Genomic DNA, 27,686 nt, shown 5'->3' with positions numbered 1-27,686 from the left:
GTTGGTTTATTTTAAAACAATCGTCTTGTAAATATTTGTGGAGTTACTAGAGATACCTTGTAGGTTCTAGATTTAAATAAAGGCACAATTGTTTTGAAAAATGTAATTATGGGCAGCTCTAACACCAGCTACATAAATGTCGATGTCTAAAAGACACAGTGGAATGCAGCCTGGCCCACCAATGCCTGTGCTGAGGTTTAAAATAGTGCATCTGTATCATTTTACTTGGGAAATAACAGGATGTTGCCTTGTAATTTTTTACTACTGTATAATAAGATATAACCATAATAAATAGCATCTAAGCAAATAAGTGGATTTGGATTGAATCCATCTTGTCTTCGTCCCTTAGTATATAGCTCAGGCTTTTAAGTAGTTCTGTCTCCTAAATTGGTTTAATTGGATCAACTTGTGTTTGACTGATGGCCATAAAATGGAAACAGATATTTGATTTTTATTTGCTATTAATACATAGGAAATTTTGGGGGCAAATTTGCTTTCTTACTTCATTGTGCTTATTAACCCTTCTCATTAAGTTGTTTGGTCTCTGCAGCTTATTATTGCTGTTGTTTTGTTTCTTTTACTATTATTTATATCCCTGATGTTGATAATTAAATAGTTCCAAACCAAGATTTCTGTGCACTATTAAGAATTTGTGCAGTTGGCTGTGAGTGTCTGGGTGCAGCAGCAATGTTTAATTAAGCTTTGCAGTTCAGTTGGATGGCCCAGCCGCAGATTTATTAGGTACCTTTCATTTTTATTGGACTGATTATTGAATGGAAATGACTATAAACTTTTCTTATATGAAAGCTAAATATATAAATAGGCTTGCTTTATATATTTTAAATTTTCATGCATTTTAATAAAGTTAAAGGTTAAAATGAGAAGTAGAACCATTATGTAATTTAAAAGCTGTTAACTATTATTGATCTTGCCAGGCATTATAAGACAAAAATAGATTTAGGGGGGTAAAGAAATGATTTTAGTAAAGTTTTCACATTTCTCTGTTACAATCCCAGGCTTACCTACTTCATCCTTGATCTTGAGCCTTTTCTTTGATAGTCATACCATGCTATTCTTACAGTTATAAAAAGCTTATAATAATCATATAAGAGAGGATAGGTGCATGATTTCTATGAGCGTGATTAATTAATACTGAGGGAATAAGAGAAATATAACACTTGAATTTTTATATATGGGTAAAATTGTTATTTGCATATTTTTATTCCTTATGAAGTTGAGAATTTAATTGTTAAGGGGAAGACAAAAACATTTCACTATTTTAGCTGCATTTCTTTTGTATTTCTTGAATATCTATTTTAAAACCATTGACTGTATTTGGTAATAACAAAACTAAACTACTACCAAGTACATGAAAAGTAAAGCTATATTTTAATTCAGTTAAGTTATTTCTCTTGTTTACTATTTTCTTACTCTGAAAAATGTTTAGATTTAATTGACTCTCCTTACTTCATAAAGAGTTATGTTGATAGACTATAGGCAATACTCATTATTTCTAAAATGTTGCATGCATATACTTTGCCTTACAACGAGCCAGCTGGTTGCAAAAATGCTCAGGGACATGGTTTGGAAGGAGCAGTATGAACTGTCGCTCTTATGGGTATGTGTTATCTAAAGCACTTAGAAATCTTATTTACCTACTTTTGTTTAATATAATTTGTATAAAGAGAGAGATAGATGAAAATACTCAAAAATTTAGAAGTACAGCAGCACTTCCCCCTTACTTGTGGTTTCAATTACCTGTGGTCAACCATAGTCCACAAATATTAAGTGGGAAATTTTAGGAAGATGCAGTTTATACAGGTTAAGTGCATGCGGTACTGAGTAGCTTGAAGACGTATCACGCAGGATATAGATCATCCCTCAGTCCGCTGTGTCCACATTATATATGGTACTTGCCCGTTAGTCACGCAGCAGCCTTGCTGATTTCCTTACTGATGTGAAAGCACTGGAGTAATGACGATGGCATTTTAGATATGGCAGAGAGAAGCTGCGGACTGTTTCCTTGAAGTGAAAAATGGAAGTGTGAGGAGATATTGTAAGAGAAATCACGGTATCCCAACCTTTATTGCAGTATGTTGTTTTTCATTTTCATTATTATTATTCATTATTATTTCCATAAACCTCTTTAACTTTATCATAGGTTGTAGATATATATGTAAAGGAAAAAAAAAACTATAGTATTCTTAGGGTTTACTACTACCAGTGGTTTCAAACATTCACTGAGGATTTTGGAATGTATCTACCACTGTCTTCATAGGAGAATGTGAAATACATAAACATTCTCTAAACTTTATCAAGGATTATAAATTATATGAATTATAAAATATGTATCATTTGACTTGATTTATGACTATTTTGAGTGATGAATGATTAAAAATTTGGTTACGTAGGCTCTTGTTTGAGCAGATGGATGGGAAGGTAGTTCTTTAGATGGAGAAAAATTTGTGAAAACTTCAGGCAAACAACCATCCCATGAAAGTGGCAAAGTTGGTATGTTTGCTAGTTTGAAAAGCAAAACTTCTCGAGTTTTTTACAGGTTATTTTCTGTTTTCTCAGAGCTGCATGTATTTGTGGTGCTTATTAATCTGTCAGTGTGCTGCTTATGATTTCATTTTGTTAGAACATTGTATTGGAAGTAACGAATAGTGATGTCCTGATTGAGGGCCTCTCTGTGTTCATTGAATTTAAGTGCAGTGTGAATAAAAAAAAAAAAAGCACATTTCCTGGTTCAGGACTGTAAGTTGCATTGGTCTGATTTCCAGATGTATTCTCAGATAAGGGACTTATTACAGTGGAACAAAGAGCATGCAACATTAAAGACCTTAGTACTGAAGATTTTCTGCTTGAAGTCTTAGACAACGGGAGAAATAAAGCTTCATGGATTGAACTACAGGCAAAGTGAGAATGGGACAGGAATTAAAAAAGAAACAGGAGAAAGCAGAGTAGCAATGTGATAGAAATCTGGTATTTGATATGTAAGTTAATCCCAGTTAGACCTCCAGCCAGATGTTTTTCATGTGTGCAGAAGCAGTTCTTTCTTTCTGCTTTTTGATCCCGCTCCCAGGCTCTTGCACAGTTGGAATGTTCCCAGCAGACTTTGGCAGAAGTCACTTCTCAGAAGCTTTTTAAACTTTCGTTAGAATACATGTATTGATTTTTGTTAATGACCAGAGAAATGAGGAATTTTGGAAAAAGCTCATCTGAGATTCAGCATCTGGCTTGGCAATCCAAACCATTTAAAAACTTTGAAAATACCTCATTAGGGGCCAGGATCTCATCTGTAGTAAAACAGTAAAGATTCTGACGAATTGAATTTTTCTTGGGATTGATGTCACCTGACAATTTGATCTTATAGATGTGAGAGATAAAAACTATTTTTCTACCAACTGACATTCAGACACTTAAGGAGTATATAAAAAATTTCAATAAATTAAAACATTCAATCATGTATCTGTAGACTATATTTAGTTGTATGAATTGATGCAATAACTTGTTCTTGGACCATTTTCCCCCTATTTATATACTTTGAGGTTAAACTGTTTTATTTGCCTAAGTTATCAGGAAGAGAAAGCACATTTTTATGAAGTAAAAATCTGATAATTAAAGACAGGATGATAAATGTTTTAAGAAAAGGATTGTTTCGGCTGGCGCCGTGGCTAACTAGGCTAATCCTCCGCCTTGCAGTGCCAGCACACCGGGTTCTAGTCCCGGTCGGGGCGCCGGATTCTGTCCTGGTTGCCCCTCTTCCAGGCCAGCTCTCTGCTGTGGCCAGGGAGTGCAGTGGAGGATGGCCCAAGTGCTTGGGCCCTGCACCCCATGGGAGACCAGGATAAGTACCTGGCTCCTGCCATCGGATCAGCGCGGTGCGGCCGCATCAGCCATTGGAGGGTGAACCAACGGTGAAGGAAGACCTTTCTCTCTGCCTCTCTCTCTCACTGTCCACTCTGCCTGTCAAAAAATAAAAAATAAAAAAAAAAAAAGAAAAATAACATCTATTATAAAGAACAAGGTGACTATACAGCTTTTCTTTATAGTTCATCCTTGAAAAAGACTGATAGGTACTTTAAGCAGAGACAGCAGTAACACTCAATGTCACTTAGTTGCAGGTATATTTTGAAAACTAATTCTATATGTGTTATGAAGTATAGCCTCCTATGTTAACTGCAGTTTTGAAACCTTTGTTTTCCTTTCTTGACTCAACTCTTCTGTATTTTTTTCAAGATTCAATTATTTATTTGAAGGTCAGAATAACAGAAAGAGACAGAGAGTGATCTTCCATCCAGTGGTACACTCCTCAAATGGCTACAGTGGCAGGGGATAGGCAAGGCTGAATATAGGGGCTTGGAATGTGATCTGGATCACCCACGTGGGCACATTAGAAGTTAAACTGAGTCAGAAGTAGAGCAGCCAAGACTGCAGCTGGCCTCTGACATGGCATGTGGGTATTGCATGTGGTTGTTTAACACGCTGTACCACAAGGAGGCCCCAAACTACTCTGTATTTTGAAAAATATTTATTAAAATGTTATGGGGCTGGTGTTGTGGCATAGCAGGTAAAGGCACCTTCTGTGATGTTGGCATCCCATATGGGCATCGGTTCTTGTCCTGAGTGCTCCACTTCTGATCCAGCTCCCTGCTAATGGCCTGGATAGCAGTGGAAGACGGCCCAAGTGCTTGAGTTCCTGCCACCTTCATTGAAGACCTGGGTGAGGCTCTTTGTTTTTGGCTTCAGCCTGGCCCAGCCCTGGTCGTTTTTGACATCTGGGGAGTGAACCAGTTGATGGAAGATCTCTGTGTGTGTGTGTGTGTGTGTGTGTATTTGTGTACGCACGCATGCGTGTGTGTATGTCTCCTTCTCTCCGTGTGACTCAAATAAATCTTTAAAAAATTTTTAACGTATACCTACTGAAGTTGAAACAAATGAACTCTGATCTGTATAATCCTCTTCTTACTCAGACTTCTTAAATACCAAATAATGTTATATTTTCATTATTTATAAAAAAAACTCATGAAATCGTGTTAAACTCTTGTGTCATACAACACATAAATGTATGTACTGTGTAATAATTATTATTTCATGTTATACGTAATAGGGTAGATTTCAGTGCCTTTTACTAGAAAAAGATCTTTGAAAAGATCACAGAGAGTGGGCACATTTATTATAAATGAAAGAAGCTCAATAATTCCCATTATTAGGAGTTGGAAACCATGATCAGTATGCAAATGTGTCATCTGTAATTATAGTCATAACAGCTATTTTTTGAGGGATGGAATCATAGGGTAAATTAAATTATTGTTTTTTATGTTAAGAATTCAAAAGCTGTTTCTCATGCAGAGAAAGAGAAGAGCAGGCGTTGTCTAGGAAATGATGCCTCTGGAAGCCCAGTACATTCTAGGGTTAGAGACGTGGGCTCTTGGCTGTGCATTGCAGAGATGTTCACTGGTGAATTCCCCTTAGGAACTGAACCCTTTTACTGGTGTCTGTCCCAGCCTCCTTCCATCATGACTGCTGTTTATTTCACTCTCTTTTCTCCCATCACAGAAAGCTTTTTGTTATGCTGTTGGTGATAGAACACTAGAACTCCTCCTGTGGGTGGGTCATTCACAGCAGGTCTCTGTTTTGTCTTTATTGTGCCATGAGTCAATAGCGGATTAGTGCCTCACACAGCAGGAAGAAGCGAAAACATCTCTGAGTCAGATTCAGGCCAGATTCAAAGAAGAAGGTGCTTGTGGGGATGAATGCTTTGTAGGGCTTTGCATACTAGAGAACAGTATACCTGCCTTTTTAGTGTCTTTGCAAGGCTGACAGAGTACAGTGGGAACAGACTGTGGAGTAGTGCCCTCGCCTCACACCTGCTGCAATGAGAATTGTGGACTTTCGCTGAGTATTCAGGGCAGGGCCATTTGGTGGGGGCAGAAACAATTTCTGTATAATTGGATTGCAACCTAAAAGAAATAAGTAGAAGCTCCTATCATTGTTTTTTTTTTTTTTCCCATCATTGGTTTTTATTTTAATAAACATTTTATTTTAAAATAATAAAGTGTCTTCTATAGCAGTGGCAGGCTGTGTCTTGGATGCTTATTAAGGGCTCTTCCTGTACCTCCCTTGTCTCTGCCTTCCCCATTATGTGGTATGGTAGAATAGAGTAGGGTAGGAAAGGGTAGACTGTGGCATGGTAGGGTAGGGTAGGGTCGGGCAGGGTTTGGTAGGTAGGGTTGGGTTGGGTAAGATGGTGTAGGTTAGGGTTGGGTAGGGTAGGATAGGGAAAAGTTTTTGTCCTGTCCTCTCCAGTCTTAGCTTATCTTATGTATATAGATAAACTGGCTGTTATCACAATAAATTTCTCCCCTTTCTTATATTAATTGTAACGTATCTTGATGTCCATTTAAACGGACATCAACCCTTTATAAGCAAAAATATTGGGCAATATATTGGTTAAGCTTTCTCTTCTTTGGATTTTCTATTGTCCTTTACCCCTAATATAAACTATGGGCTCTCTATACTTCACTAACTTATTGTGTCCTTTGTAAATCTAGTGGCTGTTCAGAAAAATTAGTTATATCATTTTCAGATATAGATAGATATATACACTTAATTATTTATTTCTTCTAAGAGTGATTGAAGGAGTTCTTCTTTTACAAAAACTTATTGTCTAGTAATAATTTCTCTAAGATTCTATTTTTTATTCAAATTGTCACTGAGCTTTTTATTTTATTTCATTCCATGTAACAAATATTTATTGAATGCCTAGTATTTGGAAACATTACATATGGTGCTAGGAATAAAAGTTTTCCATCTAATATTCATTCTTGGATCATAGTTATCTTTATTTTAGTTTTTAAAAAATATATTATTGCTAGCTTAGACCACACTATATCCTCACTGAAAAGAGAGTGATCCTTTACAGATATGTCTGCTTGTGTCACTTCATTGCTGCATGAACCATTCAAGGGTAGTTCAGTAGCAAGTATCACATAACTTTTAAATTAATGCCACTTACACTAAGAAAATAAAATATCATTGTTTTAATTCCAAGATAATTTTCCCTCAGATTTCCTGGAATCTCATTTAAATACTAAAATGTGAAGATGTCTTATAAGAGTAATCTGTATCATCGAATTTGAAGGTGATTATTTTCTGAAAAGTTCATTTAAGGAAACTTATTTTCTCTTTGGTCATAAACATCTCCTTAACAAACCCAGGCATTAACACCAGTGCAATGCTACTTGCAAGCTTTGTGTAGACTCTGAATTTGGACTTCTTGCATCTGGATTCTGCTTTGCTACTTGGAATCGTAGCACATTTGTGTATAAAGAAAGATAATAACATCCATAACAACCTCAGAGAATTTATTTGAAGGTCCAGTACGAATGCAAAGTGCTTAAAGCAATGCCCGATGTGTCATAAGTATTATATATGTAAATATAAAATATATGCATATTATATAAAATATGTATTTTATAAATACATAAAACGTGAATAAGAAGGAAATTCAAAAACTTTGTGGAAAACTGAATTAAAGGATAAGGTCTTAAAATTTTTGCATATTTAGGGGTCTTCCAGAAAATCATGAAAAATGTATATTATGAAAAAACTATGCATGGATTTAAAACCTTTTTTGCTCAGTATTTCAGTTTTACTTTTCCATGAAGCTTTTGGTACATATACATATGTAGATGCAGGCTTTTGTCTCTGTCTCTGTCTCTGCTCACCAAATGGAATAAAAGTACATGAGTTCTTTGAATGCTACGTGAGTGCTATTTTTCACTTGTTCAACTTACCACATAGTGCACTAAGTAAATATTCGATCAATAAATGAAAGTTATGTACTTTTTTTTTTTTTGACAGGCAGAGTTAGACAGTGAGAGAGAGAGAGAGAGAGAGAGACCGAGAGAAAGGTCTTCCTTTTCCGTTGGTTCACTCCCCAAATGGCTGCTATTACCAGCATGCTGCGCCAATCCGAAGCCAGGAGCCAGGTGCCCCCTCCTGGTCTCCCCTGCAGGTGCAGGGCCCAAGCACTTAGGTCATCCTCCACTGCCTTCCCAGGCCACAGCAGAGAGCTGGACAGGAAGAGGAGCAACCGGGACAGAATCCCGGTGTCCCAAGCGGAACTAGAACCCGGGGTGCCAGCGCTGCAGGTGGAGGATTAGCCTAGTGAGCCGCGGTGCCAGCCAGAAAGTTATATACTTTTCAACTTGCTGTTTAGGGATTAGATTTACCTTGACCATTTGTATTTATCATGTATTCTTGTTTTTTGTTGTTGTTTTAATTGAAGTCAAACCTTACATTTATTTTCCATTTTTGATTTCTTATATATGTGATTAGAAAGTTTTATGGAAAACATACATTAATTTAGAAAATTCATTTATTTATTTTTAAAGATTTATTTATTTATTTGGAAGGTAGCAATACAGGGAGGCAGAGGTATCTGCCTCCATCTGCTACAGCCAGAGTGGGCTGATTCAAAGCCAGGAGCCAGGAACTGCTTCTTTGTCTCCCACTTGGGTGCAGGGGCCTAAGGACTTGAGCCATCTTCCTCTACTTTCCCAGGCACATCAGCAGGGAGCTGGGTTGGAAGTAGAGCAACTGGGACTTGAATCTGTGCCCATATGGGATGCCAGCATGGCAATTGGCAGCTTTACCCACTATGCCACAGCCTCAGCCCCTACTTATTTTGTTTGGAAAGGCAAGAGAGAGAGAAAAAGACAGAGAGACAAAATAGGAGATACAGAAACAACTTCCATTTATTGATTCACTCCCCAGATACATGTAACAGCTAGGACTAGGCCAGGGTGAAGGCAGGAGCCCAGAATTCTTTCTGGGTCTCTCACACGAGTGGCATGAACCCAGATAGCTGAACCGTTACCTGTTGACTCTCATGGTTTGCTTGAGCAGAAATGTGGAACTGGAAGCTGATCAGACTTCAGAGCTCATACCAGAGCACTTCAGTGACGGGATTTCAGTGTCCCAAGCAATGGCTTAACTGCTGGGCCGGCGCCGCGGCTCACTAGGCTAATCCTCCGCCTTGCGGCGCCGGCACACCGGGTTCTAGTCCCGGTCGGGGCGCCAGGTTCTGTCCCGGTTGCCCCTCTTCCAGGCCAGCCCTCTGCTGTGGCCAGGGAGTGCAGTGGAGGATGGCCCAGGTGCTTGGGCCCTGCACCCCATGGGAGACCAGGAAAAAGCACCTGGCTCCTGGCTCCTGCCATCGGATCAGCGCGGTGCGCCGGCCACAGCGCGCCGGCCGCGGCGGCCATTGGAGGGTGAACCAACGGCAAAGGAAGACCTTTCTCACCTGTCTCTCTCTCTCACTGTCCACTCTGCCTGTCAAAAAAAAAAAAAAATGGCTTAACTGCTAGGCTAAATGCCCATCCTCATCTTTTAATTTTAATGAAAGCAATCTAGTATTCAGACCCATCTAATTTACAATACCTTGAGTGAATTTCAGCTATATTGCATGTTGCTTTTTATGTCACTTTCGAACAGTATGTATCTATATAGCAATGAAAGTATGAGTGTATGTTGTATGCATTCATTTTTCATCCAAAAGATACCAGATTTGGTGTCATCCATGAGTGTTTTCCTTCTAAATGAACATATTCCTGAGAAGTACTTTTAGCAACTCCTTTGAGAAAAACCCCTGTCAGGTCAAAATTATTCATTAGAAAGGAAATTGAGCTTTACGGCTTTCTACTGAAAGAACTGTGTCATTCGCTGAGGCACTTCCTCCTGCTCTCTCATCTTCCTTCACTATTCCCCCTCCCCCATTCCTCCTTTGCCTTCTCTTACACCTGTGGCCTTCTGGTTTGTAGGCTCTGTGGCTCTGTAAGCTTGACCTTGGTCTGAGCTCTCTGCCTGCTGTAAGTAAGTAAGTGCAGTAAGTAGCTAAATTGAGTGAAGCACTGAGATGTTGAATAGGCAAACTGTAACTTGAAGATACTGTGTTCTTAGGGTACAAAAAGCCAGTGGACTTAGGAAGGTCACTGTGCAATAGATACCTACAATTGTTCACTTCTGTTTTTGGTCTCAATTTACGTGAGGCCAGTGCTAGCAGTTTCCAAGAAACAAGTGTTTATTATATTTTTTCATTTAAAAAAGCAAATGTTTTGCTTATCCAGGTGGTTATCTTTGAGGCTCTCCTAGCTCTTTATAGAGGGATAATACTAAGTGAAGAAGTCATAGTCTGTGTTCTCAAGCATTTTATGGTCCTGTGGGAAGTTCAGCAAGATAGAAAAGGATGAGCAATCGAAAGAGATAGGGTAGTATCATGGAAGATCTGCTTGGTTCTGTTTGTGGTGGAGTGGGTCTTGCGGTATCAAGAACTTGGAGGAATTAGTCATGTTTGTTCATCAGGATATGCTTCCTGAATAATAAAAGTTGATGATATTTGTAGATAAGCCTGTATTGCCATTATCCATAATTGTTTAGATACATAGAACATTGACAAGATGAGATATGCCTGTTTTTCAGAAGTCAAGGAAAAATGTAACCTATGTAAACACCCACTAATTAGTGAAAGAACATTCTTAGGCTCTTGAAAGAATGGCTGGACAATAAATGCAAGCAATCAATTTTTTAAATAAAGATTATTTATTTGAAAGCACAGTTACAAAGACAGAACGGGGTGGGGGAGAGAGAGAGAGGCAGAGAGAGAGAAAGGTCTTCCATCCACTGGTTCACTCCCCAAATGGCTGCAATGGCCAGAGCTGCTGAAGCCAGGAGCCAGGAGATTCATGCGCGTCTCCTGCCTGGGTGCATGGGCCCAAGCATTTGAGCCATCTTCTGTTGCTTTCCCATGAGTGTTGACAGGGACCTGGATCAGAATTGGAGCAGCTGGGATGCTAACTGGTGCCCATGTGGGATGCTGATGCTATAGAGGGCAGTTTAACCTGCTATACCATAGCACTGGGCCCAGCAGTTGATTTCTTTAGTTGCCTGACCTAGTAGTCAGGTGCATTATATGTATGAGGACTCGGTTGCCCTTGTGATACAAAAACTGACCAGTTGGCCAAATATGGGTGAACAGTCATGAGTTCTATTGCTTTAGTATTTTTAAATCTACAGATAAAATATATAGGATTTATTAGTGCATAGTTTGTACTAATTTGTTTTCGTGTTATATCTGATTTTAAATAATAGTGATTTTTAAAAGGCAAGCTCAATTTTAACTTTATCTTATTACTTTTCTGCCCCATTTCTATTAAATTATTTATTTGGTGGACAAGATTACAGAATAAATACTGGACTTTGTCACTGTTTGGGGCACATAAATAGTTACTTAACTTCCTACTTATATTAGCATGCTGGTTCTAGTGTAGTGTGTACTAAAGGGGCCAGCACTGTGGCATAGTGGGTAAAGCCCTTGCCTTCATGCTGGAATCCCATATGGGCACCGGTTCAAGTCCCGGCTTCTCCACTTATGATCCACCTATCTGCTATGGCCTAGGAAGGCAGTAGCAGATGGCCCAAGTCCTAAGGCCCCTGCACCCGCATAGGAGACCTGGAAGAAGCTCCTGGCTCTTGGCTTTAATCAGCACAGCTCCAGCCTGTTGCAGCCAACTGAGGAGTGAACCATTGGATGGAAGATTCATTCTCTCTTTCTCTCTCTCTCTCTCTCTCTCTCTCTCTTTCTGCCTCTCCTGTGTAACTCTGACTTTCAAATAAATAAGTAAATCTTTTAAAAAAGGTACTAAATATCATAATAATTAATATAACTGAAGCATTTGTGATGTCCTTAAATAGACTCACTAGGCACATTATAAGTTGATAATTTGCACAACCATTAGAAAGTATTACAATACTGGAGAAACATTTAGAAGGATATAAGATTCTTTTTTGGGTAAAAAGTCTGGCATGTTGATTACCAGTTTAATCATAAAAGAAGTTGGCAAATATTATAGCAATTTAAAGAAAATGGGAGCCAAAAAGCTTGTGCAAATCTACCATTTTAGTAAAATCTTACAATTTTTTCTTTCTAAATTGAAAAAAAAATATTTAAAAAACAATTTTCTAGTTATTTAGGCTTGGAGCTGGTGCTAAGCTTCCTCCTGTTGTGCTGGCATCCCCTGTGGGCGCTGGTCATGGTCCTGGCTGCTCCTTTCCAGTCTGTGTGTGAGAGTGTGTGTGGGAGAGAGAGAGTGAGAGCGATTATTTAACCAAAGGGGTTACCATGTTGCTGTAATTTTCTTGCACAGCAGTTCTGTACTGCAGAAAGTGATTAGACAAATCCCGAGATCTTAACTCAGAGTATATGTTGTCATAAATCAGGACATTTCTTGGAAATCCCAGAATTTATTTTCAAAGCTGGTATGTCCTTTTTGTAGGAAAATATTTAAATTCCATACCGACAAAATCCACTCAAATTCCAAGTGAACATTACAGTGTGTGAGGTGATATCTTTGGTACCCTTTTATACTTGAGTCTGTGATGCTACCTCAAGCATTGTGGGAAAAATTAGACTGTCAAGCAGTAAGAAATTTATAGTTCTCCCACTGGAACTGTAGGGAAATCATGTCTTTTCTCATTATCTCACTAAATCTTATTTTTTTCCTTTTCTTTTTACAGATATTAATTCACGAAATTGGAGGGAAAAACATGGATTTCTAGTAATTGAAGAACAAATTAAGGTAATTAGTAGATTGTCGTTGGCAGTCATTATTGTTAGTGGTTACAGAATGCATTTAATGTGTTTGTTGGTATATGCATTTATGAATCTGTATTCTATTGAGAATGTAGCATAATGTTGAATAGGTTAAAAATATAGGATTTTACTTATTTTTGAAAATAAATTGACATTTCTTTTTATATTACTTCAACAAATAATTTGACATATGTTGTGAACAAATTATAAATATTACTCAAAATATTTGCTTTTGTGAGGAAGTATAGGGCTAAATATAAAGTTTTAGGAGCTCTTAACCTTTTTGAAAAAACACATGCTGTATTTCTTAACTATTTTGGAGTAACTGCACTGATTTGCTTTCAGTTAGTACACATGCACCCACACAGTGTATTAAAGTCTTTCTTGTTTCTTTGAATCAGTTGCTGTTCATTACATGTCTGAATCAGAAATATTTTTATGAAAAATATATACTCAGTAAGTTTAATAGAAAGCAAAATATTTTCATAAGTGTTGTCTATAAAAGATATAAAGTGCAACATAAAAGATTTCAAGGTTTAAAACCTTATTTATGTACTTAACATCCCTGGCAAGCTTTAGAAGGCAAAACAGACCTTTATTTTAATCAATCAAAAGTAAAATTAGGATTTCCTCTTTGCTTGAAGTTACTAAAGTAAATTTGAGTTAAAGGACCTTGGAATGTCTACAATGTAAATTATTAAGAATACACAGCCTAGAAGTCAAAATAAAAAATTCTCTTATACTCGTTTCTGACATTAAAATGTCTTATATTCATTTAATATTGAATTGTTAATATAATTGGTATAAATTGTAAGTTATTGTTGATCTGTTGTCAACAATTTTTGTTGTTTGATTTGCTGTAATAGTACAGAATGACTTAAGACTATGGAAGCCTTGCACTTGCATTTGGAGCCAGTATGTTTTTCAGTAGGCATTCCTTCTGTTAAATATTTTCACCTTAATTTCTTTGTCACTGTTTTCTTCTCCATATTCATCCATATTTGCAAACTTTTTACTATTGTCCAGAGTAGATTGGCTCTCTTATTTAAATGTGGTACTTATTTATAAATTAGCATCCGACCTTGGAAACATTATCCCACCCTGTTGAAGAAGTGGTTTATTTGGTCCTCAGCACTAGTGAAGCAAATGAGTTAGCAAAAACAAGTTCATTCAATGATTCCTTCTTCTCCTGTTGATCCAAACAAGACTTAGATGCACTTAGACTGGAGGTATTGGAAACTGATGGGAAAGGTGTAGCTCTCAGATACTGCACACATTTTAAATGAAACATTGACAAACTGCTAAGGAGGAGAAGTTGGGCAAGGACACTATTCCTGCAGACTCTTGAAACCATTGCGGAAACTATGGCTTCCATGGAGGGGCTGTTGGGACAATGAAGTTGAGTCAGTGATTTCAGGCTCACAGACCTGTTTTGAAATGTTACGTACAAGAGAAAGGGATGGCTATTGAGGGGTTACTATTTCCAGGGTGGCTGAGGGGTGACAAGTGTGGTCAGGAGATAAAATGAATAAGGCAATTTTGGAAAAGCCAATGAAATAAAGTGTTTGACAAAATGAAGCCTAATTTTCTAGTCTAGAACATTTTTATATTCACAGAGGTCTGGATGTAAAATTTCAGAAACTCTTCTCATAGTTGTTTGCATTAACAGATATCTGAAACAGGCGTTTGGCCTAGGTTAAGACATACATGTCCCATGTCAGGGTGCCCACGTTGCATTTATACTCTGGCTCCCAATTCCAGCTTCCCAACCATGCAGACCCTTGAAGACGGAGGTGGTAGCTCCATTTGATGCATTCCGTTATCAGCATGGTGGGTTTGAGTCCCAGCTCCTCTTCCATTTCTAGCTCCCTTGTGACATGGGTCCTGGGAGGCAGTCGGTGATGGCCCAGATCCCAAGGACTTGGGCCATCTCCTACTGCTTTCCCAGACCATAGCAGGGAGCTGAATTGGAAGTGGAGCAGCTGGGACTCGAACTAGTGCCCATATGGGATGCTGGTACCGCAGGCGGCAGCTTCATCCACTACACCACAGTGCTGGCCCCCCAGAATATTTCATTACTCTAAAACTAAACTCGTATCCATTAGGAGTTTCTTCTGTTCCTCTCCCCACACTATCTTTCCCGATCCTATGTCAGCCGCTAACATGCTTTCTCTCCCTGGTTAGATGATGTAAACAGAATCATATTATACACACAGTGTTTCAAGCTTCACCCATGTAGCATGAATCACGACTTCATTTATTTTTATAATTGAATAATATTATGTTTATGGACATACAACATTGTATTTATTCATTTATCAATTTACCAATATTTCAGGTTTTTAAAAATACTTTTTAGCTATTATTGATAATGCATCATTGGGCACTGGACATTGTGGCTATTATGTATTGCGTTTGTATACCTAGGGGTGGAATTGCTAGGTCATGTGGTTTATGTAGATTAAACTATTTAAGGAATTCCCAAACTGTTTTCCAAAGTGAATGTACCCTTTCACATTCCCAGCAGACATGTAATATTTTTTAACATTCTTATGTTCAATTTTCTCATCTGTAACGTGGTATTAAAATGTTATCCTCCAGGTAGCTTTTAGAATAGAGCTAGGTGTATCTTAAGTTCCATGTGAATGTCTGTAAAATGAACTACCAATTTTTGATCCTCTAACTGCCAGGAAAGATGTTTTGGAGAACATATATTTTCAAAGTAAATGTTCTCTGAATGTACTTAACCACAGAGCATCAAACCAAAGTGTTAAAAATTATACAGCCTATTTAGTAAAATCATCCTCAGAAAGTTTTGCTTAATGATGCCTTTCTTTTAATTTCTTATACACAAATCCTTGGAGCAAGTCTTCAATTCTCTTTCTCATATGGTGCACACCTATCAGCACACTCTGTGTGACTATTTTTCTGGCCCTCCTGGGCGACTAACTTGATCCAAATATGCAACAGCTCCTGCCTGGATAATTATTGCAGCCTCCCAGATGTTTTCATTGCACTGTTAATATTGTAGAGCAGTCACAGACCATATTGAGGCTGTCTGCACTTGGGCTGATCTGGCTTCCTTGCCATTAGAGGCCGTATGAGACCAAGCTACCCGAGAGCCTTCGCCGCCTTGGTTGCTTTGCCAGTCACAGTGTCCCCAGAATTCACACGGCTTGGTTCCAGACTTTAGATATACTCTCCTGATGGCAGCTTTCCTTGTACACCCTATTTGAAATTTAAAATGTCTGGAAGAACCCTTTGTTCCCATTTCCTGCTGTACTTTTTCCCAGAACACACATACCACTGCTCTATGCACAATTTCCATGAGTCAGTGTGTTCTAAACATTTCCTCTGGAAGCATCCTTGAATTTCTGTTTTTAATGGGTCTTTTGTAGTCTACCACTGGCCTTTCTCATGGATTTGTATGTTAGAAAGATAGCTCCGTGTGCATTCGCGGTGACTCCGTGATTGGAGACAGATGGATGACCTGGGAAATACTGTCAGTAACTCAGGTGAGGTGTAAAGAAGACCCCGTTTAAGGGCACAGCAGTAAACATTGGGTGGTGGTGACCTATTTCAGAGTATTTACAAAGAAAATTGGCAGGTCTTTGTGACTGATTGCATTTGAGTAGTGAATGAATAGTTGACATCAAGGAAAAATCTTAGATTAGAAGCTGGCATCCCACTTGATGGTTGTGCTCTTTACTGAGCTGTGTAGGGAACCGAATTATATGCTGTTTTGTGTATTTATTTATTTATGTATTATAGAAGTAGTGATATGTTTTTCAGAGTAAGTAATTTTTGTTTTTTACAGAAAATCATGCAGAGTTGGATGTTAATTTTCATCTCTAGGTAGAAGCCTTGAAAAGAAGGTTATATTATTTAACACCTTAAAAAGAAGGTTATTAATTTTCTCACATTTTTTCACCCCATTGTGTACATAAATTAAAAAAAAGTTTTGGTGTGCTATGAAATTACATTTTCTGATGAATTTCAAAACCACAGCATGCGCAGGATGTAAAGACTGGCCATGGGCAGAGTAAAAGCACATTAATTATTCAGACAGTCATTGTTCCTTATTCCATTCTTGGAGATAGAGTGGCTGTCACAGTCTGTCAGCTGTGTAGTTTAGTGCCCTTCAGAATTACATGCATAAATGGTAGCCTTTGGATATCTGCATAAAGATAAGGCTGACATTCGAGTGATAGCTGCCAGTCAGTTGAGTAAAGCAAAAGTTGCCAACCATCAGTGAAACTGAGAACAGGACATGAGGCAGTGAGCAGCAAATGAAATACACCCAGCAGCAAACTTACGTTTTAATCATCAAAACAAAAACAGAACCCATTTTTAAAGAAATTTACAAAGATTAATAAATCATATCCCATTACTGAATATCTTTTGAACAGTATTTTTTGCTGTGTACAGCATTTTGCTAAAGTACTAAATTTTGTAATGTTAAAATAAATGTTTATTAAATATTATAAAATTTATGTACATTCAACACGAATTATTGACGCTAACTTTTCATTATTTCTTGTCTTAATGAGCAGTCCCTGAACTAGTAGCAGCCCTGTCAAAATCGTGTGTTCTGATTTTTGTAGTTGATCAGATTTGCTTCATCTTAAACTGTCCACTGCTACCAGTAACCCATGGCATTGAAAATACATTGAGGCCGGCGCCGTGGCTCACTAGGCTAATCCTCCGCCTTGCACACTGGGTTCTAGTCCTGGTCGGGGCGCCGGATTCTGTCCCGGTTGCCCCTCTTCCAGGCCAGCTCTCTGCTGTGGCCAGGGAGTGCAGTGGAGGATGGCCCAAGTGCTTGGGCCCTGCACCCCATGGGAGACCAGGATAAGTACCTGGCTCCTGCCATCGGATCAGCGCCTTGCGCAGGCCGCAGTGGCCATTGGAGGGTGAACCAATGGCAAAAGGAAGACCTTTCTCTCTGTCTCTCTCTCACTGTCCACTCTGCCTGTCAAAAAAAAAAAAAAAAAAAAAAGAAAAAGAAAAAGAAAAAAAAGAAAATACATTGTGGTCATTCCAAAGACTGCTTCTTTCTGCCTGAATCAGAGATGGTATAATGAGTGGAGTGAGATCTCTTCTAAGCTATAAATACTTACAGATTGTTATTTTGTGTCTTAACTTAAAAGCATTGCATTATTAGTTATTGATTTTTTTTTTTTTTTTTTGCTTTTTTCTGGAGGGGAGGATTTGTTCTTGCTTTCCTAATTGAGTATGTATGTTTAGATTTTTATTGAGCATAGATATTTGAAATTGTGCATGTTTGGATTTTAACAAATTTTTATTTCTATGCAACCTCAGATACTGTCTATCCATAGATATGCTTATAATTTGTTTCTGTTTTATTTTCTGAAATTTATGACCTATGGAAAAACTACAGTTATCACCACAATTAGGATACAACACATCTTGTCACCAAGAATTCCTTCCTTTGCTCCTTGGTAGTCACACCCTGTTGTTGCCTCTTAGACTGTGCAGTCACTGGTCTGTTCTTTTTCCTGTATTTTAATTTTGTCAGGATGTCATATCATGCAGTAAGTGAAGACTGACTTCACTCATTCAGCATGCTGCCTTTGAGATTCATCCTGTGCAAATAGCAATGACCCATTCTTTTTTTATTGTTGAGTGGTATTTCACTTCATTTCTCCATCTACCTCTTAATGAGCATTTGGGTTGCTTCTAATTTTTGGTGACAATAAATTGTTGTTGTAAACAGTTGTGTTTATGTGTTTGTGTACGTGAATTTTGATCTGTAGTACAATTTTGGGTACAATTGCTAGGTCATATTGTATATGTATGTACTTTTTTATACTTTTTCTTATTTTTATTATCTGTTTATGCTCCTGTGGCTTTTATTTGGATTTATTGTGTCCTTTTTAACAAATTTGTGTTTCACAAAAACTTTCATCTTTTTCAAGTGCTGAGTTTAAAAAATAATTTATCGCACTAGCCTGATATGGCAGGGCCTGCTTTTATTGGTTTCTGAATTTGGGTAGGAAAACTACATTGTTCATGTGAAAAATACTATTTTTATGATTTTTTTCCTTCTGTGACATTGTTCACTTTTGTTATGGGTATTTCCTTCTTCCTCTAGTAAAAGATACCAGAACGAATGAGCAGAGGGACTAGTGTTTAATTATTTGGCGTTGGATGTGATATTTATCTGTTTCTTTCATGCTAAAGTTCCTGTCAAGTACTTTTTACATAAAAAAACCTTCAATGAGACAGTGATTTGCAATATTTTCTAAGAAATTTAGTCTCACAGGACCTCACAAAATTACAAAAGACTAGAAATACTGAAAATGAAACTTGAATTTGACATCATATATTAGTGATAAAGGCCAACTAAACACTCAGGTCATCATAAGAGATTAGTAACTATAGCATGCTGAATTCATTGTATGCTAGATGAATGAGTATAAATTCTCTACTGTCTAAGGGGCTCAGATGTACTGTTTACAAACATGATTCCTGTTGGGAAGAACCTGGGATCTGGAGCAGGTTGTCTTCACTCCATACTTGGTCTTGTCATTAACTTGTTGTGAGACCCAGCACATGTTGGATAATCTCTCTGGATTGTAGAATTCTCATTTGTCCAATTAGTGAAAGCAGCACTAGATTATCCATAAAGGACCTTCTTGCTCTAAAAAAATATGATGTTGCAATTCTATGATGATCTTGGATCATTGAGAAGAAAAAGTTACTTTGTATTGTGGCATATACTGTCAGAAGTTAAAGTTATACATATTTTGAAGACTTTAAAAATTACTTATGATATAAAAAACAAATTTAGGGCTTAAAAGAATCCACTAAGTATTCCAGATAACTTGAATGTGAAACCATCATTAATATCTCTAAAATTCTAGATATAAATGAGATTAAACCAATATATGAAGAATATAAATTCATGTTCCAATTTTTAACTATTAGGGAACTTTATTGAGAATTGTAAATTTAAAATTTTCCCCTGTTTCTCATGTTAATAAAAGTCATTTAATTGATGCCTGTCATTAATTATGAAACACAGGCTTCATAAAAAATTGTTTTTTTTTTCAGAGTGATTATGTGTTTTTGAAAATACCTTTAGACTCAGGCATCTATATAGAAAAGAGACTTATTACAGTATTCCTTTTGGTTATATTTGCTTAATGCACAGCAACTATTACCTCATTAGGTAGCATATTTTAAAAATTCATCTTATTTATTCTTTTAAATTGCTTTGAGAGGGAAGGAGGCTGGAGGCAGGTCCAAGCCAGAGCAGGGAACCCAGTCCACTTTTCCCCAGTGAGTGGCAGTGACCCAGCTACTTGAACCATCACTCTTGCCCTTCCAGGTTGCACATTAGCAGGAAGCTGGAATGGGGAACAGAGGTGGTAGTAGACTCCAAGAACTTCAATTTGGGATGTAGTCATCCAAAGAGACATCTTAACTGCGAGATCAAGTGTCTGCTCCAGTAACACCTTTTAAATGTTAAGGAATGTTATTATAAATCTTTAAGAAGAATACAGAATAATAACCCATTTATTTTAAGAACACCTTTTTGGTATATACTGTATTAGCCTCTGGTGTGCATCAGTGCATCAGGCCTCCGCTGTGATCTGGAGTAATAATGCTGTTCTGACTTAGAGAAAATCGAAGTCTAGGTGGGAATACAGAAGAAAGTACAACTAGCTGTGTGATAAAATACCAAGTACTCTGTAGCAGAAACATGAGAAAAAAGGAGAAATTAATTCTGAATGAAAGGCCTTGGGAAATCCTGAATAATTGCCAGCATGTGAAAAGGATTTTGCTAATGAGACAGAATAGACATTTTAGGAAAGTGGTCGGGGAAAGACCAGATTATTCCTTACTCATCTGTTTGGAGAGAATATGATGTTCCTGGATGATAAAGTATTCATAAAGAAATTTAAGAGGAAATGTAAGGACATACTAAGGTGACCTTTTCTATACTCTGTGTTTCTTAGTGACATAATTAAACAGATATTATTTTGAGATAGTTATGCAGTTAGGATGTCTCGAGATTATGAGAAATGCATAAGAGGGATCAAAAATGAAATAAGAAACCTTAAGTGGGCCCTGGGACTGATCGCTGTACTGTTCTGTGTGCTGTTCCCACGCACAGTGCCCTGAGCCCCGACGAGGGTACAGTGATGGGCTCCCTGCACTGCACTTTCACATAAGCCTCTGATCTATGTACCTTTAGGTACAAATGTACCTTTAAGGTTTATTTAGCCTTGGAGGACTAAATGTTTTCTTCTTTAAATGTTATAAAATTTACACTTAAAGAATAGGTATTGTGTATCTTTCTTTTAAGAACCTTTTTATTTATATAAAATGAACAAATTTCATTTACACTGATTTGAGATCACAATGATAATTCCCACCCTACCCTCTCTCCTACATGGATCCCACCCTCCCTCCTCCTTCCTTTCTTATTTTTCTTTTAATTTTTACAATGACATTCTTTTAGTTTATTTTATAATCACATACTTAACCCTCTACAAAATAAAGCATTCAACAGATTTTAAGTAAAAAAACAAACCACAACAGCAATAACAAAACACTGTTCCACAAGAGTATAGACAAGGGCTGTAAACAGTAATTAGTTCTAAAAATTTAATTTCACTAGGCCAGCACTGTGGCTCACTTGGCTAATTCTCCGCTTGCGGCACCGGCACCCCAGGTTCTAGTCCCGGTTGGGGCGCTGGGTACTAGTCCCGGTTGCTCCTCTTCCAGTCCAGCTCTCTGCTGTGGCCTGGGAGGGCAGTGGAGGATGGCCCAAGTGCTTGGGTCCCTGTACCCACATGGGAGACCGGGAGGAAGCACCCATCTCCTAGCTTCGGATTGGTGCAGCACCAGCCATTAGGGGAGTGAACCAATGGTAGGAAGACTTTCTCTCTGTCTCTCTCTCACTGTCTATAACTCTCTCTCTCTTTCTGTCTCTCTCTCTCACTGTCTAACTCTGCCTGTCAAAAAAATTTAATTTCACTCAAATACATGCATTTTTTGTAAGTTGTATGTTAATTACCAGAAATTAGGGAAAAATACAGTATTTATCTTTTTGGGACTGGTTTATTTCACTAAGTGTAATGGTTTCCAGTTGCATCCATTTGGTTGCAAAAGACACGATTTCATTATTTTTTTATGACTGAGTAGTATTTCACAGTATGTATATAGATAGATAGATAGATAAACATACATATATGTACCACATTTTCTGTATCTAGTTGTTGGTTTATGGACATCTGGGTTGAGCTACAATAAACATGGGGGTACACATAACTCTCTTGCTGATTTCATTTCCTTTGGGTAAATTTCCTGGAATGAGATTACTGAGTCATTAGGTATATCTATTTTCAGATTTCTGAGGAATCTATACTGTCTTCCATAATGGTGGTACTAGTTTACACCTTTTTCTCTATCCTCATCAGCATTTGCTGTTTCTTGATTTTTGGATGATAGCCATTCTAACTGGAGAGAGGTGAAACCTCATGTGGTTTTTATTTGCATTTCCCCGATGGCTAGTGTTCCTGAGCATTGTTTCATGTGTCTGTTTGCCATTTGAATTTCATTCTTTGAAAAAATGCCTGTTCATGTTCTTTGCCCATTTCTTAACTAGATAGTTTCTTTTTGTTGCTATTGGGTTTTTTGAGCTTTCTATAGATTCTGGATAGTAATACTTTATCAGTAACATAGTTTGCAAATGTTTTCTTCCATTTTGTCTGTTGCCTCTTCATTTTGCTGAATGTGTCCTTTTCAGTACAAAAGCTTTTTAGCTTGATGCAGTCCCATTTGTCTATTTTTGCTTTGATGGCCAGTGCTTCTGGGTTCTTTTCCAAGAAGTCTTTGCCCATGCCAATGTTTTTCAAGGTTTCCCTGATGCTTTCTTGTAGTAATTTGATGTTATCAGATGTAGATTTAGATCCTTGATCTGTTTTGAGTTGATATTTTATATAAGGTGTAAGGTAGGGAATCTTGTTTCATACTTCTGCATGTATAGATCCAGTTTTCCCAGAACCATTTGTTGAAGAGACTGCCCTTTCTCTAGGGATTGATTTTAGCTCATTTGTCAAACGATAGTGGGTGGATTAATTTCTGGGATTTATCTTCCCAGCATAAAATATATCCTTTTTTCCCCTGGATTCTGAAAAATATTTTAGTGGAGGAGAATTTAATTGCTTCAAAAAAAAAAAGAAAGAAAGAAATTGGATTTCTTGATTTGGCCTACTGCTGCCTTCAGTGTTCCTAGATCAGTAATGTAATTAGCTGAAATGTTTACTCAGAAAATTTAATTCCTGGTTAGTGTCTTCCCAGATTGCCTCATAGACGTGTAATAGAACAAAGCAGTTGTTTGTTGGCTTTCTTGCCAAAAATTGTGAATGGCGAGATTTTATAAAAGTTGGTGCTAATGCATGTGTAATCTTGTAAAATGCCTGTTATGAAAATGAGTGAAGAAATACAATTTAAAGGCTAATATGTTTTTGTTAAATTGTGTCTCAATATTTTTAGATGCCGATGAAAAAATCATCAATGTTTTTCATTATTCCACAAATAATATCTCTAATAGATTATTTTTCCTTTTAGTTTAATGCCATCCTCAGTAAGTAGGCTAAATTAGGCATATTGTTGAATTTTCTATTTCTGGATAATTGGAGATAAATGGTGAAAATGAAAGTTTGATACTTATAATGGACATGGTGTAAATGTCCAAGGGAAATGAATGTTTCTGGTCATTATGCTTGGATTAGTCAGTATTGTAGCAGTAATTCCCTGTTATGTCACCTTTGAAAACAATTGCTAATAAGACTGGAGAAAATGTATTATAAAACTTTTGCTGTGTATATAACTTGGGAAAACTTAGCACTTGACTAAGGTTATACAGGTCTATCCTAATAATTTTACTGTGTTATTTCAGGTGCTTTCTCTCTGCTGGACTATTTTCTAGCTACAGTTAAAACATACTCACTATTAGATTGTTAATCTTGCACAATAAATATAATAAAATATGGTGGTTCTAATATGCTATTGAGTCATTTGGCAACATCACAGCAACTTAAATTTCCATTTAAAAATAGCTAACTGTAGCCTATTTGAAATAGATCAGAAAATGATAAGATATTGAAAAGGATTTCATTGGCATTAAGTTCAACAGAATATCAAGGAATAGATTTAATATAAAACTGTGTGGGAAACACTGGTATGGAAGGCAATAGCTCAACTATTAGTTTAGAAAGAGTGACATTAATGGATTTATCATCCCATCTACTGGGAGAGCACATTGGGCTAATGCTAGTAGACAAACCAGAATAATGACCTAAAGCCTTCACCAAACTTACCAGTGCATTTATAATTATGAGACCATAAATTAAAAATCACATCATGATCATCATTTTCAAATTGCTTTATATAAATTGTTTTAGCTAAGGTCCAAAAGAGTTTATTTACAGAGAGTTATGGAAAAGAGTGCCTTTTATCCAAATGCTTATATACAAAAGTGTGCCTTTCTCACTTTGCCTGTGTGTGTATGTATTTGTGTATGTCTAGATAGATAGAGATCATCCAGAGAAAATATTTTAGCTTTAACTATAAAAGGAAATAAACTTTTAACAAAGTAATTAAAAACAATTAGATTTTTCCCATTTTCCTTTTATGTATATTCATGTTTAATACATTTAGATTGGAAATTCAATTAAAATGTGAGCCCATTCCATTTGTTAATGATATTAAGGTCTTTCATTTAAAGAAAAAAAGGAAGTATTTACTCTTTTTCATAATGCTCTGAATCAATCAGATGTTTATGTTTGTGTTTTAACTTTTATGGGATGATACAACGATATTTCAGAGCGTTTGTGGGAAATGAAATTAATAGATAACTTGTAAAGCACTTTCTAATTTTCAAAATGTTCGTGCAAATGAGTATTCTGAAGATGGCTATGTTTGGGTTTCCAAACATTTTTGCATCAATATAAATTTACCACTTTATTTCATTGTCCATTAACTTTTTGAAATGTCTTTGTATGTCAAGCTAAATAATATCAAATTTGTTATGTTTATCTGACAGGAGAGATTCTTATTTCGACTTACATTGAGTGAAATATTGCTAAGTTGACTCCATTTAACTGAGGTCTTTGGGCATTTTATCTGTTGAAGGGCTTTGATCTTTGACATTAGATTGTGTTTCATAGGTAAAAGCAACAAGAAACCAACACAGTTTTGGCTTTGCCAGTTGTGGAGTTTAGGGGATGGGCCTAGGGGAGGTCAGTTCACCTGGGGTGTGCCCTAGGAAGGTAGTTCTGAGAGGGCTGATAAAAAATTAAACTCTCCTAGCCACTCTCTGGCTCTTGGCACACCATGTGATCTTTCTTCCTCCTAGACTTTGCCATTGCCTCTGTGTGGCCTCGCCAGATGTCCATTATGGGACCCCCCTCTTTTTAGACTACGAACCTCCAAAACCAGTGTCTAAATTAGACATCCTTCCTTCATAAGTAGCTTATTGTACTCTTTCATTGGTCTAGAGAAAATCTGATTAATAGACCTGGTAAGAAAGATGTAATTATTATTTCTATTAAAAAGAATGATACTTTGATTCAGTGAAATAAAGTTTTATATTTCATTGTTAGTTTGCTCATAAATAAGGCAATATTATAACACATAACTGTAATAGTTTGGTTTCTAAAAGTTCACTTTGACAGAAAATAGCAGATTTCTACATCATTTGCAATTATTACCAAATTATGTATAAAGGAGTTTTAAACTATGAGTTTGTTTTTTTTCCTGTTGTTGACTATTTTTTATTTGTTCACCTCATAAATATTTCTAAATTGTAAATGCTTTTCACTATCATCCTGAGAAGCAGTGCCTTTTTTTAAGATTCATTTATTTATTTCTTTGTCTTGAAAGATTTATTTTATTTATTTGAAAGAGTTACACAGAAAGGTAGAGACAGAGAGAGAGGTCTTCCATGCGCTGGTTCATTCCCCAGATGGCCACAACAGCTGGAGCTGTGCCGATCCGAAACCAGGAGCCAGGAGCTTCTTCCAGGTCTCCCATGTGGGTGCAGGGACCCAAGGACTTGAGCCATCTTCTATTGCTTTCCCAGGCCATAGCAGAGATCTGGATCGGAAGAGGAGCAGCCAGGACTAGAACTAGCAGCCATATGGGATGCCGGCACTTCAGGCCAGGGCTTTAACCTGCTGTGCCACAGTGCCAGCCCTTCATTTATTTATTTCAAAGGTAGTGTTATAGACAGTGAGAGGGAGAGGTAGAAAGGTCTTCCATCTGCTGGTTCTCTTCCCAAATGGCCCTTAACAGCCAGAATTGGGCAGATTTGAAGCCAGGAGCCAGTAGCTTCTTCCAGGTCTCCCACATGGGTGCAGGGGCCCAACCACTTGGGCCATCCTCTCCTACTTTCCCAGACCATCGCAGAGAGCTGGATTGGAAGAGGAGCAGCAGAAACATTAACCGAGGCCCATTGGAATGCTGGTGCCACAGGCGGAGGCTTAGCCTACTACGCCACAGCACCGGGTCCAGCAGCAGTGCTTTTACAGAACAATAAATTCAGGGGCAGGACAGATTGAGTGAAGCTGCATCACCTCGATTCCAGTGTCCTGACCAGCCTTAAAAACACAGAAAGATACAGACAGGAAATGGACAAGTGTGGAGATAAGCCAGGGAGAGAGGGAAGCACAAGACCTCTTGAAGTGCTGCTTCTCATCCTACCTATTTCACAGAGATCTATGAGTTGGAAACATTTTTCTAGCTCTCAGTTCCTGGTTGTCTCTTCTACTTCTTTGCCAACCTTTCCCTCTCTTTTGTACCACATAGTTACCATACATTCTGTAGTTCCTAAGGTGCTGGTGGGGAACAGCCCAGTTCTGTTCTGCGTGCTACACACAAGGGAATATTAAAAAGATCTTGGGAGGGGCTGGTGCAGTGGTGCAGTAGACTAAGCCTCCGCCTGCTGCCCTGGCATCCCATATGGGCCTTGTCCATGTCCTCCCTGCTCCACTTCCAATGCAGCTCTCTGCTAATGGTCTGGAAAAGCAGTGAAAGGTGGCCCAAGAGCTTTTGCCCCTGCATGCATGGGGTGGGGGTGGGGGACCCAGAAGAAGCTTCTGGTTTCGAATCTGCCCAGCTCTGGCCCTTGCAGCCATTTGGGGAGTGAACCAGTGGATGGAAGAAATCCTTTCTCTCTCTTTCTAATTCTGCCTCTCAAATAACTAAATAAATCTTTTTAAAAAACGAGAAAGAAACCACAAAAATATTATGGCAAAAGGTAATTCAAAGATCAATTTATTGGGATCCAAAACACTTTCCATACTTAGTTTTTCCATAGTACACATTTTCCATGAACTTTTTGAAGAGCATGAAAACAAGTATCTATTTTATTTTTCCACAAACTTTTTAATGTATCCTCATAGGAATATCTCTCTTGGGAAAATTTGAGTAAACCACAGGAGTAGTTTATCTTTCAATAATTTGAAACTACTAACTTCTCAGGCTCCCCAGTCTGTTGAATCCCTATCACTAAGAACCATTTCTTCAAAGCAAGATTTGAAAATTTGAATAAATGGTTCTATGTATTTTACTCCCAAGATCCTTTGAGTATATAGTTGTAGGAAATGTAGTGGGTGAGGCATACAGCAGGCACTGGATAGCCCCTGCATCATGTGCTTTGAAAAAGGGAGTGAATTTGAGCTTTGTAAACAGGAGGCATTGTGGAAATTTCTGGAAGGAACCATTTTTCTTATACATTTAGATGTCTCTTTTACACCCAGCAGGCTAGACTCTGAATGATGAAATAATAAAGTGGTGTTGATTTTGATGTATTTTACTTTACCTTTTGAGAACAAGGGCATTGAGCAATGATTCACAGAAACTGTGATGCTGGACATTTCTCAGTGTCCTCTGTGATACATCCAAGAATGAAGAGTGAGACATGGCCGGCGCCGCGGCTCAACAGGCTAATCCTCCGCCTTGTGGCGCTGGCACACCAGGTTCTAGTCCC

At 37.6% G+C, this 27,686-nt stretch overlaps 1 protein-coding gene across 19 annotated transcripts in view; it reads left to right on the top strand.

The window, feature by feature from the left end:
- The window catches only part of ADGRL3 (adhesion G protein-coupled receptor L3), an 870,273-nt gene that overhangs the window by 175,411 nt on the left and 667,176 nt on the right, over nucleotides 1-27,686 (top strand). For all 19 annotated transcript variants that reach the window (XM_051819791.2, XM_051819792.2, XM_051819789.2 and 16 more), the window contains one exon: nucleotides 12,583-12,644. The gene's annotated coding sequence lies outside the window, so the exon portion shown is untranslated. The remainder of the gene's footprint in view (nucleotides 1-12,582; nucleotides 12,645-27,686) is intronic.

This window comes from Oryctolagus cuniculus, chromosome 8, assembly GCF_964237555.1.
Source record: "Oryctolagus cuniculus chromosome 8, mOryCun1.1, whole genome shotgun sequence".
Classification (NCBI taxonomy): domain Eukaryota; kingdom Metazoa; phylum Chordata; class Mammalia; order Lagomorpha; family Leporidae; genus Oryctolagus; species Oryctolagus cuniculus.
The sequence above is the reverse complement of the archived record's forward strand: the minus strand, read 5'-3'. Positions and strand labels throughout refer to the sequence as shown.